This window comes from Sipha flava, unplaced genomic scaffold (genome assembly GCF_003268045.1).
Source record: "Sipha flava isolate LNK unplaced genomic scaffold, YSA_version1 123_pilon_pilon, whole genome shotgun sequence".
NCBI classification, from domain to species: Eukaryota; Metazoa; Arthropoda; class Insecta; order Hemiptera; family Aphididae; genus Sipha; species Sipha flava.
Genome location: NW_020271749.1, coordinates 23,906 through 30,138, shown reverse-complemented (window position 1 = coordinate 30,138; position 6,233 = coordinate 23,906). Strand labels below are relative to the sequence as shown.

Here is a 6,233-nt window from a genome sequence, read left to right as displayed (position 1 = left end):
ACGAGTCTTGTCTATGCTGCACTGAGCACCTTCACGTCAGTGTATGTTATGGTCTGGACTTAGAAATATTTCCAATTATTTTATAAGTACAATTGTTAGGACTTAAATAATTTCTATCACTAGAATATTTACAAAATTTGTAGTTAGAATAATTATTTTATAAGTTAAATAAATTTAATTATTTTAAAAAGAAGTCTTAATTATTCCTGACTACACTTCCACACAAGCGTTGACTGAGACGTTGTAACTGAGTTAACGGATCAAACGGTTGGCACGTAACACTCAGTAATATCTAAATATAGACATTGTTGATCATACAAAATTAAATGTGGGCCGCTCAAATCTTCTTCATCCGGGCCGAAGTACTCTCAGTCCGCATCTGACAATCCCGGTTTTCTGGGACGTATGACATCCCTTGTCGAAACGGCCTCGGTGAGACCCTCGGCGAGAATTTAGGCTACACGAGAAAGCGCAAGTGCACGCAGTACATTCTCGGGTTACGAGCACTACTGGCCTCGTCTCCTTTGACTCTAGCACAAAAAACCGCCTTCTGACCGAGCGCGTCCAGTTCACTCTCGCGATGTCTCAGCGACCATGTACAGCCGGCATGATATATTACAATTTTTTATTATTATTCGCATACATCGTTACTGTATTAAATTTTACCCATCTGGTAGTCGTTTTGGTTGGTCAAGTGTTCATTGCTCCACACGAGTACATCACCGAAACTCTTTTACGAACAATAACGCACTACGCATATGATAGCTGGATAATTATCGGACCGGCCATAACCATACGTTCAATGATTTGCTGTCAACCCTCGGCTGTTATCGGTCGTTACCATAATTATTATTATTGTGTACACATAATCATAATAGCACCGATGGCAATGGTATGCGGAGGGAAATGCTTGCTCATACGAACCAGAATTCGTCCATCGTCCGGTGCGTTCGTTTACTAAAAAGAGTGTACCTATTATAATACAGACGTCTGTGACAAATGCACAGGCCCAATAACTCGCAATGTAAGTACATCGGGTAATAACCATATAAATTATAAGTTTCGGTGACACTGCTATCAAACGTGTTACTACTGTCGTGCACCACACATATATATATATACATATAATATGTTACATATGTCTGTGTTGCTTACATAATACATATTTTGTTGTTAATCAAGTAATTTCATGTCCATAAATACTATTTGATAAATATATACATTAAATTCAAATATTTGTTACAATGAATAAGGTTGCATGATTATGTAAATATTTTATAATTAAATATAGCTATATCATTATTTTATTTATGTAAGTATATGATCCAGTGATTACATGATACGTTCATACACTGCCTTGGTTTGTTCATATATGATTTATTATGAACGGTGTTCATGAGTTTTATTTAACAATTACAAATTTTTTTAACATTTCAGTTGTAAAATATTTGTGATGAACAGTGGTAATGGCAAACATTTGGTTATGTCATCTTCTAGTGAATTGTCAAACTGTTTACAAAAATTGAATTTAAATTGTCTGCCAGAATTAAAACTTCAAAGTATAATGTCAAACATCAAAAATAATTATGAGAGTATATTTTCTTGGGAAATTTATGAGAAAACAGAAAAAAGTAGAAATAAAATGATGGATGTTTTGGAAAAAGTAACACAAAAACAAGATATTTTATTTGAAAGTAATTCTTTTGATTTCAATAGGTGATTTTAATTTCAAACTTCTTTGTGGTATTTAATGTTAATTATAATTTAATAATTTAATAACTTTATTTTTAGATTGTATTTAGGTTTGATTAGCTGTTTTGAAATATTTTTAAATGGTGAATTCTCTAAAGCTTTAACATTTATTAACAATTTAATTCTAACTCTTAATCATACTAAAATGGATACATTTTTTCAACCTATCTCGGATGCTTGTTATCATGTGGTATATGCTACTAAAGTATACATAAAAGCCTTTATTTTGGATGACAATATTGAACAGGTAATCATTAGATGAATATAATTGGTATAAAAGAGGTTCAACTCTGTGATTAATTTTATAACTTGCCAAAATTAAAATACCTACACAGTACCCATGCAAAAATATTTTCAATGTTATTAAATTATAATAGAATAAAATATTAAGCTTTATTTTATTAGGTTATTATATATATATATATATATATTTAATCAATGGTAATAGGTTTATTTATAATCACAAATTATTATACAAATTTATTATTATTTGTAGTTTTATTAAATTTTTATTTTTTAAATATCTGGATTTCTTATTATTAGTCATAGAATTTTACTATTTTAATATATTAAATTATAAAATATATAAATTAAAATTTATGAATTAATGATCTATTTAGTTATTTAACTGTATAACTAAATAATATTTATTAGTTTTTTGCTTTATTAATTTAAAATTTAATCTAAAAAAAAATTCTATATGAATTATGATTGCTTTATTTTATTAATCTTGGTATATAAATAATTCAATTGTTGATACAAAATATGTATTTTATTTAGATAAATAAAGTATAAAATATAATAATGTATTATAGAAAAAATATTGATTTATTGTTTATTTTCTTTTTAGGGTCTTCAAAATATTAAACCATCTTTTAGTTTTAATAGAGTTGAAAAAGCTGCAATATATGCAATAAAATCTAAAATATTTTTGGAATATCCACCAGAAGGTAATATAATTGCTTTGGAATTTGCTGAATCTACTCGAAACTTTAATGATGCGGAATTATATTGGATAACTATTTGGCTGAAAGCCAAAGGGCGAAAAAGAAGATTTTATAATAAATTTACTCTACCATCTAGAGATGAATTAGAAGGAGCAAAAAAATTAAGTTCCTGTGAAGACAATCCAGAACTTTTGTTATGTGCATCACAAGTTTTCTGTGAAACTGGTTTTATACTTAAAAAAAGTGGTACTCCAGAAAATTATAGAGACTCTAATAAATATTACAAATTATCAGCTGATTTAACATTGTAATTAACTTGTCATAATTTAGTTAAATAAAGTAATCAAGATTAGTTATTTAATTTTATGATTTCATTTAACATAAGTGATTACATTTTATATAGTTGTATACTTGATAGTTAATTATAACAGTTTTAATTATATTTTCAGGAAAGCTTATAAATTGGATACAAATAATTTGAGACTATTGTACCATTGTCTATTAGTATACATGGATCTTCCTTGGTTTCTTATACAGAATAATCTGAATGTACTTACATTTATTGTTTCTAAGTTAAGCCAAACACAAAATATAAATAAAGTTGATACAACTCTGGGAAGATATTATCAAAAAATTGAAAAAGTTTGTTGAACTAATCATTTTAACATTTAAAATCTATTTTGTTAATATATGTATTGATAAACTTTTTGGTACAGTTGTAAAGTTGGTAATATTAACTAATTTAAATTGTTCATAAATTAGTTAAAAATACTTGATTCAAAATTAAATTAAATCTTGTAACTATGTTTTTAACTAAAGTTGATTAAGCGATTAATTATTAACTTATTTATATTAAAATTGATATTTTCTTGTTATTAATATCAAATATGTTAATATTTATTAATTTTATAGAATAACAATAAAGCAAAAATTTATTTGGAAAAAGCTTCTAAAAATGGATCATTTTCAAGTTCACTACAATTATTTAAAGTTGAATGTTTACTAAAACCGGTTGAAGATTTTCCTGTGGTTCAGTACTTGGATTCTTTGTATGAAAAATACAAAAGCCCTAAATTCAGACTTATTATAATATCTCAAATACTGTTGTATTATATTTATATTGAAAAAAGCCCAAAACAATTACTCTACTATTTAGATGCTTATTTAAATATTGATATTGATTATGTACAAAAAAAACATCATATAAATGTAATCAACATCATTTAAATATTCAATCATTAATAATTTATTTAATTATATATATTTATCTATTTAAATATAAATAGATAAGTATACATATTTTTAATTTAAATAAATAACAGTTAATGTAAAAATTATAACATATTATTAAATATAAATAATTATATTTTAATTTAATAATTATGTTGTTTGTAAGTATTTTTTGTTATTGTTGATTTTGGAATCATTTTGGGTAATGCACTTAAATCATGTGCTTAATAAAACAAAATACTATTATTTTTGTTGTTTGGTAATAATATGTGTAGCAAAAACTGTAAATATAATATTTTTGAATTAACACAAGCTTATTTTATTTTTTTCAGGCAATATTTCCTCTTTATGATTTAAAAACACATTTTAATCCAAAAAAATTTTTGAGAGTTCTTTCATTTGAAATTGAAAATTTAAAAATATATCCACATTGGGATTCAAACGATAGAAAAACTTTAGATAATATTGTTTCAAAGTTTGATGCAACTTGTAATCCAAAAAGAAGTAATTATTAGTTCATATATTATATGTTATAATTATTAGATACCTACTTGTTTTTATAAATAAGAACAACTCTCAGTGGGTATCTCTTCTAATATTACTAAATTCTATATACTTATAAGCTCATAATTAATATTTATATAATATTATTTTCTAACTTATTAGCTTCTTGAATTAGTATTTTCAATTATTAATATTAGTATTAATTTATTTATTATTTTAGCTGAAGAAAACACTGAAAAAACTTTGACCTGTGTGGTTTGTTTAGAAGTTGATACAGCATCAGTTGTTTTGTGACCATGTAATCATCAATGTATTTGTGAGACTTGTTGGAATGTTCTTAGACGAGATCAAGCTTTGTGTCCTATGTGTCGACAGGTAGTTATTTCAACATTAATTGTGGTTCTTTAAGTTAATTAATGTAATATTAAATTTGTGATGAATTATTGTTGTATTAAAGTCAAATCATTTACACATTTATAATAATTAAAAAATGTACATTTTTAAGTTTTTATAATAATTATTATTAAAATAGTATCTTTTTTTTCATTATTATTATGCATTTTTTGAAAATTGTCAAAAAATTGTTTTTTTTTTTTTTATATTTAAAATAAATTAATATTTTTAATGGTGGACTGATGCTAAATGATACTATAAAGCTCTGAACCATTAGATTTCAATTAATTTAAGACTATTCTTATAATATTTTTCATAATCTTATAAAAGAGGCATATATGGTTTTTATACTATAGAGCTTAAAATGATGTAATATTTAATATAATAATGTTCAAGTATGTATATGATTCTATTGTTTTATTAATTTTAAATATTTAATTAGAAAAATAAATTTTACTTATCAATATAAGCAATAACAAATAACATAATACAAACATTTTTGAATTTTTTATGAACAAAAATAAATAATTTAAAAAAAATGTACGTCAAAAGTTTAGAAAACTTCAGTTATCTCTACATTTAACTAATTTATTTTAACTCGATTTAGTGAGTTTTATTAGTATAATAAACAAATTAATGACTTAATCTTTGCTTACTTCTTCTTTTTCAATACATATTTTAGCGGCCTAATAAATAATAATTTAGGTAAATTTATTATTGTTCACCGGCCGGACGTCTATTTTACGCAATGTCGATGTGCACGACCACGATAAGCGTTGTCATCATGTCCTCCTTCCAGATTCATCTAATTAACAGCTATTATTATAATTAATTTATCAATATTTTACGTGCCTACGGGTGGTTGTTGAGGTTTGGCAGCGAGATCGAGGAGACGTTACCAAGATAAAAATTTTGTCGTTGCTTTATGCTTTATGCAATATTTTTTCACGCGCAAGTGAATCAAATGTATTAACTTTAACTATTTATTTATTTTGAATGAATTGTATTTTATATTATTATTATTGTCGTTTGTGGGTGTGATTTGTTTTATTATATAGGTCTTGGTTGCAGCTGGCCAGGTGTACACCTTATTCTGTTCGAACTGTGAGTTTTATATAATTAATTTTTGTCTTTATTATTATAATTATTAATTAGTAGTCATCTAATTTATTTTGTGACTAACAGGCACATATTTACATTTACTCACAGTTACCATACATATTTTTACACTTATTATATTATTCACATTTACTCACAGTTACTACACACATTTTTACATTTATTATATTATTTGCACACACCTTGTACCTTACACATTATTATAATCAATTATAAAACGCATCGACATATTATTATTATTGTTTGATAGTCATTATTATTATTATTATATCATAAAATTAGTGGTTT

The 6,233-nt window shown here is 25.0% G+C and overlaps 1 long non-coding RNA gene across 1 annotated transcript; it reads left to right on the top strand.

Moving 5' to 3' along the window:
- Window positions 1-4,281: 4,281 nt before the first annotated feature.
- On the top strand, window positions 4,282-6,005 carry LOC112694119. Its single transcript, XR_003149538.1, has 3 exons — window positions 4,282-4,433; window positions 4,654-4,808; window positions 5,885-6,005. It is a non-coding gene; the product is annotated as an uncharacterized LOC112694119 (long non-coding RNA).
- The last annotated feature ends 228 nt before the right edge of the window (window positions 6,006-6,233 follow it).